General features: G+C 44.8%; 1 protein-coding gene across 3 annotated transcripts in view; it reads right to left on the reverse strand.

Annotated features, from left to right (window-relative positions):
- The window catches only part of BFAR (bifunctional apoptosis regulator), a 33,823-nt gene extending 19,630 nt beyond the window's left edge, over positions 1-14,193 (reverse strand). The window contains exon 1 of one of the 3 annotated variants that reach the window (XM_047087446.1): positions 14,105-14,193. The gene's annotated coding sequence lies outside the window, so the exon portion shown is untranslated. The other 2 variants (XM_047087444.1, XM_047087445.1) reach the window with 2 other exon arrangements.
- Between the last annotated feature and the right edge of the window lie 1,456 nt (positions 14,194-15,649).

Consider the following 15,649-nt stretch of genomic DNA (forward strand, 5'->3'; position numbering starts at 1 on the left):
TATAAATGTTTTTCTTTACATTTTGTTTACTTTGAGAGGGAGTGAGAGCATGAGTGGGGGAGGGGCAGAGAGCAAGAGGGAGAGAGAGCGTCCCAACCAGGCTCCTCGCAGAGCACAGTCATGGGGCTTGATCCCATGTCCATGAGATCATGACCTGAGCTGAAACCAAGAGTCAGATGCTTAACTGACTGAGCCACCCAGGTGGCCCCATTAAAGCTCATTTTTAAATGTGATCAATTTGACTTCTAAAAATTCACATTCCAGAAACCAAATAAACCTACTGAATTTCTTTCTGCCCTGTCAGACTTCTGAAAATTAGGTGAAGCAAAATAATGCAGTAGAAAGTTCAGGGGACTTGGTGACAGTGGGAAATTCTAGATCCTTCTCTTTCACTAACTTACTTGGAAAATGTAATTCCTCTGGCCTCAGTGTTCTTAATTACATTTCTAAAGTCCTTTCTTGTGTATGATTTTACATAAACCAACTTCTTGGTGGAGGGGGGCGGGTCCCTGGGTGGCTCAGCCAGTTGGGTGTCCAAGTCTTGATTTCAGCTCAGGTCATGATCTCACGGTTTATGAGATGCAGCCCCACATTGGGGTCTGCATTGACAGCATGGAGCCTGCTTGGGATTCTCTCTCTCCTCTCTCTTTCTCTGTCCCCCTCCCCCAATTGTGTGCTCTCTCTCAAAATAAATAAAGAAATAAACATTAAAAAAAAAACAACACAGCTTCTTGGGCCAGTTAAATGTTTGAAGTTGGCAATAACAGATGTACTTCATGTAAATAATGCATTTTTTTTATCCAAATGTTTTCCCAGTAGGTAATTATTTATGTTTATTTCATAAACATGTGATTTCAGAGGCTCCCACAGGTACAGTACCAAGAAGTGAGTGAAGCCTTATTTTGTGAGGTGCCCTGTGCCAGGTCAACTCCCTAGAGGCCCAATATACCCTTTCCTCCCAACTCAACCCGAACACACATCATACCCTCTGGATCTGGCCAGTCGGGTGCCACAGAAACATGCCAATGTCGCTAATAAGCAAATGGCAGGGGACCATCTTCTCGTTCTCATCCGGGTCTTAGGAGACTGTTTTATTGAGAGGCAGGACAGTGCAGGACGCCATGGAGTTAGAGTCGCTTGCTCTGTGACTGTGCACAAGTTACTTGAGCTCTCTGAGCCCTGTGTTCTCAACTGTGAAATGGTAGTTAACAGTATAAAAACCGCCGAGGTTTCTGGTGAGGATCAGAGAGGTTGAAGGTAAAGTGGCAGGGACGGTGTACGGTGTAAACAGGGGTTAATGCAATGACTATTCACACTACTCCTGGTATTAAGACAGTGGAGGCCCTGGTGAGTAAGGGTTTCTCCATCTCGCTACTGTGAAGAGAAAGGAAGTAGTAAATCACTCTCCATCACCCACAGCGATCATGTAGAGAAGGGCTCTTGTTTTTGCAGTAGGGCTGCCTGCGTTCTTACTAAATCTCTGCCATTCACTAGCTGTAGGGTCTGGACTTCTTGGGAGTCTCAGCTTCCTCGTGTTTCAGTGTGCGTGTGTGTGTGTATGTGTGTGCGCACGTAAGAATAGCATTTACCCCCACTGGGAGGTTTAAGAATTGAACAGGAGAATGCAAGTGAAGTATCTGATCCTACAGAGCCTGACATGCGGTAAGTGAACCATATAGGGTAGCAATTTGCCTGATTTTCAAATACAGTCATGAGAATCTTATCTTTTATTGAGTGACATATTATGCTTATAGAATACCATATTTTACTTATTTATTTATGAATGTTTATTTATTTTGAAAGAGAGAGAGCGTGCGAATGTGCAAGCAGGAGAGGGGCAGAGAGAGGGAGAGGGAGAGAATCCCTGACGGTGTGGAGCCTGGGGCTCTATCTCATGAACTGTGAGATCATGACCAGAGCTGAAGTCAAGAGTCAGACACTCAACCGACTGAGCCACCCAGACACCCTTAGCCTACTATAGTCTAAATAAGCAAATCTATAGGGGCACCTGGGTGGCTCGGTCGGTTAAGCCTCCAACTCTTGGTTTTGGCTAGGTCACGATCTCAGGCTTTGTGGGTTCAAGTCTTGGGTGTTGCTCTGGACTGACAGCATGGAGCCTGCTTGGGATTCTGTCTGTCTGTCTCTGCTCCTCCCTCACTTGCTCTTCCTCTCAAAAATAAATAAGTATTAAAATAAACAAGCACATCTATAAACAAAGACAGAAGAAAATACAATGAAGTATTTGTAGTGGGTCTGGGTATGCTGGGTGGGGGAGGGTCGTGATTATTTTGGTTTTCTGTATATACCAAATTGTTTTTAATAAAAATGTATAATAATTACAAAAACACGTATAAAATTGTAAAAAATATACTGTATTCCCTTTGACACCACACTAGTGGGGGATTTTAAACTCCAACAATAAACACAGCTAAATTTTAAACTCAGTGTTAAAGTGGAATAAAGGTCCTCATCAGTACTAAAAAGACAATTAGGTAAAGATAAATATAAAATTAAAGGATTAAATATAAAATATAAAATTTTAAAATATAATAATTACATTCATACTGTTATTCACAATAATAAATTATAGTAAAGAGGGGGACCACCTTCTGTATAAGCCTAAACTGTTGTTTTTGGGGCACTTGGCTGGGTCAGTTGGTGGAGCATGCTACTATTTAAAAAAAAAAAAATTTTTTTTAATGTTTATTCATTCTTAAAAAAAAATTTTTTTTTTAATGTTTATTTATTTTTGAGACAGAGGGAGACAGAACATGAGTTGGGGAGGGGCATAAAGAGAGGGAGACACAGAATCAGAAACAGGCTCCGGGCTCTGAGCTGTCAGCACAGAGCCCGATGCAGGGCTCGAACCCACGAACCGTGAGATCATGACCCGAGCCGAAGTTGGACGCTTAACCGACCGAGCCACCCAGGCGCCCCATGTTTACTCATTCTTGAGAGAAGACACAGCGTAAGTGAGGGAGGGGCAGAGAGAGAGGGAGACACAGAATCCCAAGCAGGCTCTAGGCTCTGAGCTGTCAGCACACAGCCCGATGCAGGGCTTGAACCCATGAATCATGAGATCGTGACGGGAGCCGAAGTCAGACGCACAACGGACTGAGCCCCCAGGCACCCTGGAGCATGCTACTCGTCATCTCAGGGTTGTGAGCTTGAGCCCCACGATGGGTGCAGAGATTACTTAAAAATAAAATCTGGGGATGGGATGCCTGGGTGGCTCAGTGGGTTTCAGCTGAGGTCATGAGCTCACGGTTCGTGAGCTCAAGCCCCATGTCAGGCTCTGTGCTGACAGTGCAGAGCCTGCCTGGGATTCTCCCTCTCTCTCTGCCCCTCCCCTGCTTGGGCTCTCTCTCTCAAAATAAATAAACTTAAATAATAAAAATAAAAAATAAATAAAAATAAAATCTTGAGGTGCCTGGGTGGCTCAGTCAGTTAAGCGTCTGACTCGATTTTAGTTCAGGTCATGACCTCACGGTTTGTGAGTTCGAGCCCCACATCACGCTCCAACTGTCAGTGTGGAGAGTGTACCCTTTTTCTCTCTCAAAATAAACTAAAAAAAACCAATTTTTTTTAATCTTAAAAAAAAGCTGTTCTTTTTGGAAGAAAGAGTTCAAATAAATATTCTTAATGACAAACTCTAAATCATTTCTGATATTTACTTATTAGTTGTATGTTTAGTAACACTAAAAAAATTCCTAAGTGCTTTCCTATAGGCAGTCCCTTCACATTGCTAAGTGGGAGATCTTACGCAGATTTTTAGAAAAAGGAATCATTTGCACAAGGTAGTTCCTTTATCTGGCTAATATTGATTAAACAACTGCCATGAGGGGGCCATTATCCCAGGAAATAAATAACTGAACCACTGCTATTAACTGAGCACCTCCTACGAGCTGGGCACTGGGCTTGCCTTCTAGGTACATTCAGGATCTCATCAGGATTCAGTGTCAGAGGAAAGATCCCAAGTGAAGGAGGGGCAGGGGAGGGGTCAGGAAAGATGGGCCGGACTCAGTGCCTTCGTGGGGAGCAGTGAGTGACCCAGAACTACCGGTCTGATATGGGGTCGTGTGTACCTAGGTAATGAGAGGTGGGCCAATGGGAGCAGAGAAAGGTTTCAGACGCATTGGGATCAGCAAAGCGGTGCCAGAGGATGATAAATCTCCTCAGGAAGGAGGGCCGGGCTAGGACATCCTAGAAGTAAAATGTTTCATCACTTCTGGGACTGAGGGGATAAAGAGGGAAAACAGCACAAGAATGACAAGTGATAAAGAAAGGGATCGATGCTATCTGAGGGCTGTTAAAGAAATAACTTACAGGCTCTGGGGACGAGAGAGAAGAAAGACCAAAGATGCTGGCCAGGTGTCAGAGCTGGGGAGGAAGAGAGGTACCCTTCAGCAAGCCTCAGAGAGAAGGTTAAGTTGAATTTTAGAAAAGGTGAGTTCGAGGTGATGACACGACTCCCAAGTAGGATGGTCTAATGAGCAGCTGGAGGGACCAAACTGCAGCTGAGAGTTAAGAATGAGGCCATTGTACGCACTCGCGAGTAATATGCAGAGAAATGACAACTTTGTACTGAAATTAGTTTCTCACCAATTAGCCTTTTAAAACTAGAAGGTACCAGTCGTTCCCAGCTTACCTGATCTGAAAGTTTATTTCTCCTGAGAGAAAACAAACCACACGCTGACATCTAAAATGTACTTTTGGGGCGTGTGGGTGGCTCAGTTGGAGCGTCCGACTCTTGACTTCGGCTCAGGTCCTGATCTTGTGGTTCATGAGTTTGAGCAGACCCTGCTTAGGATTCTGTCTGTCTGTCTCTCTCTGCCCCTCCCCTGCTTGCTCTCTCTCTCTGTCTCTCACAATAAATTAAAAAATAAACTGAAAAAAATAAATCAATAAAACATGTTTTTTAAAATTAAAAAAAAATTTTTTTAATGTTTATTTTTGAGATAGAGAGAGCACAAGCAGGGGAGGGGCAGAGAGACGGAGACGGAATCCGAAGCAGGATCCAGGCTCCGAGCGGTCAGCACAGTGCCCGACGCGAGGCTCGAACTCACAAGCAGTGAGATCATGACCTGAGCCGCAGTTGGGCGCTCAACCAACTGAGCTACCCAGGTGACCCTAAAGCATATTTTTAAGTCGTATTTTGAGAAGCTGAGGTGGTCACTACCTTTGTCTTATGATTGTCTTTAACAAACTAGAAACGGCATGGACTTGGATTACATCTTGGGAATTTTGCTAGTTTCAGTTTCTCCTAAATCCAAAATGTGAAAGCGAACAGAGAAAAGAGTCCACATCTTAACCAAATTCAGTTGATCTTTTCTGCTATTTCTGTCTGCATTTGGGTCACTTCCCTGAGGGAAAACAGCACTTTCAGGGGAAGAAAGTGCTCTTCAGGGATAAAACGCAGTTCAAACCCTGAACTTCCAAGGTGTGGGTCAACACACCCTCCCGCACTGGCAATGACTGAAGGCCTCTTGGGAGCACAGCGTTCCCAAGGATGTTTATAGATGTTCTGTATAAACTCGGCCCATGGCAGGAGCAGTGAGAGGCTCTGCTGGCTCTGAGTTCCTGCACAAGTAAGCACACATGAGAACGTCCCCGTAGCCTGCTGTCCCCCCCCCCCCCCCGCCCCCGGTCTGGAAGGCCTCAGAGAGGACGCTGGGGGGGGGGGGGGAACGTCAGTAGGACTGGGGGAGGAGATTCATTCCCTTTTCCAACTCCTGTGCCCGGTCCACACAGATACACTTTGGTTTGTGTTTAAGCATCACGTGAAATGACAAGTGTTAATTATCTAGTTCAAAGCTAAAGGGGAAGAATGCCTGAGTTCGGAAAAGTCTGCAAGACTGCAAACAGAGACAGGATTAAAACGACAGGTTGAACACTGCAGCACTGAAGAGTACAGTAAACCTCTGGGGACTGAGCCACTCTGAAGAGCTGTGGTTTCTGGATAAAAACTTGGGTCTTTAACTGATGTCTATAAGGCACGTCAAGAGGTCTGTGCACGCAAAGAAATTATAAGCCAAGCTTGCGGTTGTCCTTATGAGGATGTAATATGAACTCTTGCCTAAAGAAGTCGATAGGTTTTACTTAATTTTTTAAAGTCCTATTTAAGTAATCTCTACACCCAACGTGGGGCTTGAACTTACAACCCTGAGATCAAGAGTCGCATACTCCTCTAAGCCAGCCTGGCACCCTGGGAAATCTATAGTTTTTATTAGGCTCTCAAGGAGGACCAAGACCGAAATAAGGTTAAAAACTGTTTATCCACTAGGATAAAGACTTTTAAAATGTTCGCCATCCCACTGGTCCTGGAGCGGTCACGATGAACCCAGGTGAGCCTTTCCACAGTGACGTAGCATCACCGTCATGCACTCCCACCCTCTGGGTCCTGGAACAGTCTCAACACCAGTAGCCACCACTCCACTGTGGTGACATCTGGCCTTCAGGCAGGCTTTCACATGCTGTTTCTCTTTCTCCCTCTCTCCCGTTCTCTTGAATTAGGTGCCAGCCTTTAAAAAAAAAATCTGATTTCAGGGGCACCTGGCTGGCTCAGTTGGTTAAGCGTCTTGACTTTGGCTCAGGTCATGATTTCACGGTTCATGAGTTCGAGCCCTGCATCAGGCTCGGTGCTGACAGCACGGGCCTGCTTGAATCCTCATGATCCCTCTCTCTCTCTCTCTCTCTGCCCCTCCCTGGCTCTCCCTCCCACTCTCTCTCAAAAATAAACAAACAGGGGTGGCTCCGTCAGTTGAGCACCCGACTTCGGCTCAGGTCATGATCTCGTGGTTTGTGAGTTTGAGCCCCACGTCGGGCTCTGTGCTGACACCTCGGAGCCTGGAGCCTGCTTCGGATTCTGTGTCTCCCTGTCTCTCGGCCCCTCCCCTGCTCATGCTCTATCTCTCTCTCTCAATAATAAATGTTAAAAAAATAAAAAAAATTTTTTTAATGTTTATTTCTGAAACAGAGACACAGCATGAGTGGGGGAGGGGCAGAGAGAGAGGGAGACACAGAATCTGAAGCAGGCTCCAGGCTCCCAGTTGTCAGCACAGAGCCTGATGTGGGGCTCGAACTCACAAACTGTGAGATCATGACCTGAGCCGAAGTCAATCGCTCAACCGACAGCCACCCAGGCACCCCTAAAAAATTTTTTAAAAAAATAAACATTAAAAACTTTTTTTAAAAAGGAAAGGATACATGCACCTTTATAAAAAATTTTTTTTAAATTCAAAAAAAATCTGATTTCACATAAAAATGCAGACTCTTGGTTTCTCCTGAAAAAAATCCGATCAAGCAAGACTGGGATTGCATATGGAGTGACAAGAATCATCGCAAGCTGCGTAACTCAGCAGCTGCACTCTTCAGGGAGGGCCTATCTGCTCTGGTTTGCAAGTCCTCATCCACTTGTGTTCCTCCCCGACCTTGGGGGTATTTGCATTTTCGTGACCCCTCCGTAGGTGAGGCCGGCAGAGTCTACTGATGAGCTTATGATGTTTCTGGGTTAACTGGTCTTAGGCTGGTAAGCTTTGGGAGTTCTATCAGCTGAGAGTCTCCCTGTCTCTGGATTTGCTGGCAGGTTATCATCATTGCTGAGAAAATGATTGCCTCTGAGGTCTTTCACCAAGTTTTCTGAACTACTGCTTCTATTCTGTTACAGACCCTGAGGTCAGACACCCCTACTCGGCAGACTCTGTGTGTGAAAGGCTGTGGGTGAATCGGAGGGCAAGTCTAAAGATTCTAGGTTGGCTTTTTTTCCTCATCATTTCCCCAGAGACCTAGGTCAAAATGAATGAAGAGTTTGTGGGCTCTTCTGTGAACCACATATTTAGTACAGGCGTCTAAAACGCCTGTTTTAATATTTTGGAGGTATTTACTTCCGGGTTCTGAGAAACTGTAATTACACCACATTTTTTTTCCTTCTGTTTACTTGTATCATATAACAATGATGTATACTTCTCAGTTTTAAAGGCAGATGACACATTCTGAGTCCCCCCCCCCCTTCACTACTTATGAGCCATGAGACTGTGGGCGAATCACTCCCTCTCTCTGAGTCTCACATGAGCATATATAAGGCATGGGGTTCCCACTCCGACCTCACAGGGCTGTCGTGAGCATTAAGGAGACGCGTGTAAGCACCAGCACAAAGGGAGTATTCAGTAACTGTGGTCTCTTCTTCCACATCATGGTTCTGGTGGGACACTTCCCAAACCGTCCAAGTGAGGGATCCCAAAAGCTGTTCGCATGCTCAGGCCATATAATCAACAACTTATTCTGACATCTCATCAATGTAACTTTTAAATGTTTATTTTTTTGGAGACAGAGAGAGAGAGAGAGAGACAGAGAGAGAGGGAGAGAGGGAGAGATCAGGAGTGGGGGAGGGGCAGAGAGACAGGGAGACAAAGAATCCCAAGCAGGCTTCCCACAGTCAGCGCAGAGCCCTCTGCGGGGCTCGAACCCACGAACCGTGAGACCATGACAGGAGCCGAAACCAAGAGTCAGATGCTTAACCGACCGAGCCACCTAGGTGCCCCTCACCAATGTAACTTTTAGAAACACCTGGAGAGATATTATTTCCTGAGGAAAACGCCATCTCTAAAATTTCACGGTCAAGAAATGGCATAAAGTCTTAGAAAGCACGACGTGAACGAACTGGGTCATTGAGCTTTTCCAGCGTCACGACTTGGGCAACTGCAAGAGCTCTAGCACTGGAACCTTTTCCGTGTTTCCACAAGAAATACCTAACTGACATGGTACAGTTATCTGAAAAATCTAGGAAGGAAACAAAAGGACTGGAATACCATATCCCAGCTATTCTGTGTGATTAAAGAACTGGCAATAAACGTGGCTATTGCTCCCTCGGAAGGAAAACTGTTTGATTTGGTCAAGTACCGATCTGTAGAATCATCTAGAGGAAGTGGTGGAAGGAGGTGGTGTCACTGCCATTAACTGTTTGATTCTTTAGTCACCCCGAGGTCAATTAATACAGTGATTGTCATTGAGTTCAAAGAAGAATGCATTCATAATGAGTTTAAATGGAGGATTTTTATACCTCAGCTTATAAAGACTGCATGCAATGAATCACTAAATACTACTCCTGAAACCAATGCGACGCTATATATTAACAGACTTGAATTTTAATAAATGAAACAAAGATGTCACGTAGTGATAGTTAACTCTTTAGAAGTCATAATCTTCAAACTACTTTGTTCAGTGACATATAATTATGGTTCTACCTTTTTGTTCAACAAGACGTTTATTGTGACGATAGTACATACCTAATGTTTTAGGAGTAACTAATTTAGGAGGACTAATTTATTGGGATTCTAACCTGAAAAGAGGATCTCAATCACTACTTAGCAAAGATGTTTCCCTGCAAGAATAAAAAGATTTTGCCTTTATATCATCTTTTAACTAGGTCATTTACTTCTCTTCATTACATATTACCTGACAGCAAAGAAGAATGACAACCACTAGCATCTACTGAGAGCTTATCATGTGAAAGATGATCCTGTGAAATGATTATTGCTCTCAACTCCACTTTACAGATGAGAAAATGGAGGCCTAGTTAATAGAGGACAGAGCCAGGTTTTAAACCATGGTCTGACTTCTGGGGCACCTGGGTGGCTCAGTCGGTTGAGCGTCCAACTTCAGGTCAGGTCATGATCTCACAGTTTGAGAGTTCGAGCCCCGCGTCGGGCTCTGTGCTGACAGCTCAGAGCCTGGAGCCTGCTTCGGATTCTGTGTCTCCCTCTCTCTCTGCCCCTCCCCCGCTCATGCTCTGTCTCTCTCTCTCTCTCTCTGTCAAAAAATAATTAAACATTAAAAAAAATTAAAAAAAAATTTAAACCATGGTCTGACTTAAAGCCTGACCTCATAGCACTACATTGTTATTGGTTCAAAGGACTAACTGGCCCCTCTATCCTGCTACTACAAAAGCTGAGAAATCCAAACTGCAGAAAATAAACCAGGAAGGGACAACACCACTGCATTTCAGAACATGAACTCTGGCTCGATGAGCATGGTGTTGCGTGAGACAAGCAGACGCAGTCACAAGAGAAACTGGGGTGAAGGGTGCTGGGTGGCTCAGTTGGTTGAGCACTAAAAACTCTTGATTTCTTGATTTCAGCTCAGGTCATGATCCCAGGGTGGTGGGATCGAGACCTGTGTCTGACTCTGTGCTGAGCGTGGAGTCTGCTTAAAATTCTCTCTCTCTCTCCCCACCCCACCCCGCCATTCTCCCTCTCCCCCACTAGCACTCTCTAAAAGTTAACAGAAAGAAGGAAAGAAAGAAAGAAAGAAATAGGGATGTGAGGGGTGCCTGGCTGGCTCAGCTGGAACAGTATATGACTCTTGATCCTGGGGTGGTGAGTTCGAGCCCTATGTTGGGCATAGAGATCCCTTGTATAAACTAAAAAAAAAAAAAAAAAAAAAAAGAAAGAAAGAAAGAAAGAAAGAAAGGAAGAAAGAAAGAAATAGTGGTAAGAGTAGTTGGGAACTCCCTTATTTCTGGCACCCCAGGTCTACTTCTGGGGACACCACTATAAACACGAGTAGAATACTACAGACATTTTAAATGTCCAAAGAGTGACCACACATTTCTAGTGACTATGAAATGAAATGTGCCCAAATGCAAGCAAGGCAAAGGCCATACATGGCAAAAATAAGAGAATATTGTGTACACCTCTTGTAGGTGGCAAAAAGTGGCTTTCATGAACACAAGAGAAGCACTTCCAGGCTCTTCCCATAAAAAACCTTGTCCAAAAATATTTTCTTTCTGGACGGAGTCAGACATTACTAGGGCAAAGGTAGCTAGCTAGTGCACTGGCTGACGTGCTGCCTGAACTTTGAGACCCCATGATTCACTGCTCGTGAGGGATGTTGGGCAAGACAAGAGAACACTGAGAAGAGTGTCCTGGATCTCCCTAGAGACTCTTCTTTTGTTTACGTTATGTGGCGTATATTCAGCGACCTATCCTGTATTAAATGCTGTAGATGTCCAATAACTTGGGATAAAAAAAAAAACTGATTAGAAACCATACTTTAATTATTGGTTTGAGTAGTCTCTCCTTCTCCAATCAAATTCTGAGCTTCTTGAGATGAGGAACCAAGCCACAGAATTCTATCATCGTATTTGAAGTAGCTGGCACAAGGATGGGTTCTGGATACTTGCAGATGAAAATCAAATCAGCATATATCTGACTCCCTATCACAGTAATTTCTTAGAACCTCTGACATAATCATCTGAGTTTTGTGAAGCTGAAATGAAAAAGGATATCTGACAAAGAGGCTCAAGAATGTACATTTTATTTTATTTTATTTCATTTTATTTTATTATTTCTAAGCAAGTTCCATGCCCAGCATGGAGCCCAACACAGGGCTTGAATTCATGACCCTGAGCCAAGATCAAGAGTCAGATGCTTGGGGTGCCTGGGTGGCTTAGGTAGTTAAGTGTTTGATTCCAGCTCAGGTCATGATCTCAAAGTTTCACGGGTTCAAGCCCCGTGTCAGGTTCTGTGCGGACAGCTCAGAGCCTGGAGCCTGCTTTGGATTCTGTGTCTCCCTCTCTCTCTGCCCCTCCCTTGCTTGGGCTCTCTCTCAAAAATAAATAAATAAATAAACAAAAAAAAACAAAAAACAAGAGTTGGATGCTTAACCGATGGAGCCACCCAGGTCCCCCAGAAGTGTACATTTTAAACAAGCCCCTTAGGAGATTCTTAATGCACACAGAAGTGTGGGAACTAGAGAGTTGTTACATACAAATAAATAAACACGTGTGTGCCTAAATATATGTTTCAGACAAGGTATAGGTAAGGTGTGAACAAAATAAAGTTTAAACAACATTTTCAAGCTCATTTCCTCTACTCTCCAATCTCTCCTCTCTCCAGTGCCTGAATCATTCTGCTGTAGCAAAATTCTGATCAAACATTTCCTTTGCTCAAAACCATCTTGACCGTGAGAAACTAAAACCCATAGTTGTAAGCTTGTCATTTAAGAATCTTTATGGTCCACAAATCAACAGAACTTTTTAATGAGGTCTTTTGTTTTTGTTTTAAGTAGGTTACATGCCCAATGTGGGGCTTTAACTCATGGCCCTGAGATTAAGAGTCGCATGCACTACAGCCTGAGCCAGCCAGGTACCCCAACACAACTTTTCAAACAAGAGCACATCATAAAAAAAAATAAATAAATAAAAAATAAAAAAAAAACAAAAAACAAGAGCACAAAGTCTGGAGCCAGAATGATCGATTTCAAATCCCAGCTCACCAATCACTAGTGTGATCTCAGGCAAGTCACTTAATCTGTGTGCCTCAGTTTCCTCATCTGTAAAACTGGGATATTAATACTACCTTACTGATGGGGTTGTTGATAGGATTAAATGAGTTAATAATATACACACTGCACTCAGAATAGTAGCCAGCACATTAGTGCAAAGTAAATGTTAGTTATTACTATTATTACAATTATCCCCTATTACTCATCTACTCACACACTACACTTTGGTCCCATCTATTAATTCCTGCTCCTTGGGCATTTTTCCGTCACATTGTTTCCTTCATCTGTAACCCAGCTATGCACCATCTCTGGGTCAAAAGTGTTCAATTGACAAGACCCGAATCACCTGCCACTGGAAAGTCTTTAATGGCTAATTCCACTCACACCCAAATTAATCCTTCCTGCCTCTGTGCATTACTGTAACTTTTATTTGTGTGTTTACTCATCTCCTAGACGGCTATTTCCCCTGAGAGGCTTGTATACTTAAAACGTTATGTTCCCAGGAATGGAGACCTGGGTGCCAAACAGGTCACATTTCTTCTCCCTAAGCCTCATATTTCTCATTCATAAGTTCAGGATAATAATATCCACTCTGAAGGAGATTTAAATAACAAACTCTATCCATAGGTAGTCAAAGAAGCGTACCGAATAGTGATAGAATGATTAATAGCTGCCCTTACTGATGTCAGCTACGTTACTGGCGTCAGGGCCAAGCACTGGAGGAGACAGTTTTTCCATCTCGTTTATGGAAACAGGCTGGGAAACGCAGAACACACCATACACCCAGATAGGCTGTTTACAAAACAGCCGGGACAAAAACAAACCAAACTACCTAACTCGCACGTGCGCTCTGCGCCGGCTCTGGGGCGTGTCCGGAGGACAGAGCAAACCTCTTTTCTATTGGCCTTTCAGAGCGTGACATCAAGACCACCCCCAAAGGACCGACCAATGGGCTTTAGCGGGGAGGACCCAACGGCGACAGCTGAGGGCATGACAGTGTCTGGACTTTATCACCTCTCCACCAAAGTTGGGGGGCCGTCTCCTGCCCCGCCAAAGAGCCTCGGCTAGACACAGCCTGATCTTCATTTACCCCTCTTTATATTTTCTTTTAACGAGAACTTTTTGTACAAGTTCCCATTAGAAGCCGTGAGCATGGAATCATAACAGCTGTGTTCTAGCCTAACCCCAGTGCGACTCTGGGGTTTCACTTTCCCTTTTGAGCGCGTCCGTTACCCTATTTTATAACGGGAGCAATCGTTCCGCGTTAGGGCAGGAACTGCCTCTCCAATCAGACCCGTAGCTCAGTCTAGCACCAACCTGATCAATTCTGGACGCGCAACCAACGGCTGCGGCAGGGGCTCCTGGGAGGCAGGCGTCCCTTCGTTCCACTCCAAAATGTGTGGAAGCGATGCCTCCTCCCTCCCGCCCTGGGGAGATCTTGGAGCGGTAGGCTCTGACCCTGACCCCTGAGGGGACGCAGGCAAGTCCCGGCGATCCGCCCTGTCGACGTAGGGCTCTCCGGAAAGGACGGGGAAGTTGGCCACGCGAGGGTCCGGGCCCGGTGGCCGAGACCGCGGATGCTTAGGACTCGGGCCTGGGCGAGGAAAGCCCCGCGCACCTGCTTCTCTAACCCGTCCCCCACAGCCGTCCTCAATACGCCGCCCCGAAATGCAGCCCGGGCCTCCCTTTGCCCTTTCCCGCCACGCTGGGGCTTACCACTCTGCTCCTTCCGGGCCCACCCGGCCGCCGCCCGCCTCCCGGACTCCCACCGAAGCAGAGGAAGAGGTGGCCACTTCACTTCCGGAAGTAACCGAAGACTTACTGGGGAGAAGAGAGCCCCGGCCCACGACCATAGAGGAGAAGCCGCACTCTTCTCCCAACCCTCTCAACCCCGCGACCTCCCCGCTGCCTAGAGCGGCCACTCCCCGGCCGAGGATTTCGGCGCATGCGTGCCACCGCCGGCCCCGCCCATTCCTCTCTAGAAATAGACTCGGGGCCACGGTGGCGTTACACCCAGAGGGTGAGGCGGGTGTCTGGTTCAGGTCCTCTTGGGAGGTTGTCTCTGTGTCTGGAGGAAACAGCTTTACCCAGAACTTAAATAAGACCGCACTGTACTCTCCACAAAGATTTTTTGCAGAAAATCCCAGGACTTTGGCGGAAGTTCTCTGTGTAGTGTTAAGAACGGGAATTAAAGTGACTTTATGAACCTTTTTTTCTCCCATTGTTTCGGGGCGTTGAGAATTCATGCTGGGTATTTTTAAACCACTGGCCTGGAGTTTGTTAAACTGATCATTTGGAGTGACATTTTTCTTTCTAACATAACAGATTGGCAAGGAATTAAAAGACTGGTCCTATGCTAGGGCAGGGAGTGTGAACTCATTTTCTGGAGGGTAATTTGTGTCAGTGTCAGTGTGTATGTGTGTGTGATACGACATAAAATTTACCATTTTAACCATTTTTAAGTGTACAGTTTAGTGGCATTCAGTACTTTCACGTAGTTGTACATCTATCAGCATCCATCTCCAGGACTTTTTCACGTTAGCAAACTGAAAATCCATACTCATTAAACATTTCCAACCCGCACTTTCTCTCCAGCCTCTGGGAACCGCCTTTCGACCTTATGTCTTCGTCAATGTGACTTTGCTAGGTACTTCACGTGAGTGGCATCATACTGTATTTGCCTTTTTGTGACTGGCTTATTTCACTTAGCATAATATCCTTAAGGTTTATCCACCTTGTAACGTGTCAGAATGTCCTTCCTCTGTAAGGCTCGATAACATTCCATTCTAAGTATATACAACTTTTTGTTTATCTGTTAATGGACACTGGGTTGTTTCCACGCTTTGGCTATTGTGAATAGTGCTACTAAGAACATGTATGTGCAAATACCTATTCAAGCTTCTGCTTTCAATATTTTTAGGTGCATGCGCAAAAGTGGAATTGCTGCATTACATGATAATTCTATTTAAAAAATTTTTCAGAATCTCCATACTGTTTTCCACAGCAGCCACACCATTTTAGCTTGCCACCAACAGCACACAAGGGTTTCAATTTCTCAGCGAAGGGATGTGAAAGGATTGGAAAAAAAGAAAGGCAGCTCTTTCTGCCCACAGGTCCTGTCCCAGTGCTTTAATAAAACCACCCTTTTTTTGCGTCAAAAAAAGGGGAGGGGATGGGAAAGGATATCTCATTACTGTTTTGGTTTGTGTTAGTGATGCTGAACATCTTTTCATGTGCTTACTGGTGATTTGTACATCTTTGGGGAAATGTTTATTGAAGACCTTTGACTATTTTTTAATCAGGTTGCTTTTTGTCATTGAATTGTAGGAGCCCTTTATGTATTGCGGATATTAGTCCCTTATCAGAT

This window comes from Lynx rufus, unplaced genomic scaffold, assembly GCF_022079265.1.
Source record: "Lynx rufus isolate CCGP_SWC_20201006 ecotype Redwood Valley unplaced genomic scaffold, mLynRuf1.p SCAF_23, whole genome shotgun sequence".
NCBI classification, from domain to species: Eukaryota; Metazoa; Chordata; class Mammalia; order Carnivora; family Felidae; genus Lynx; species Lynx rufus.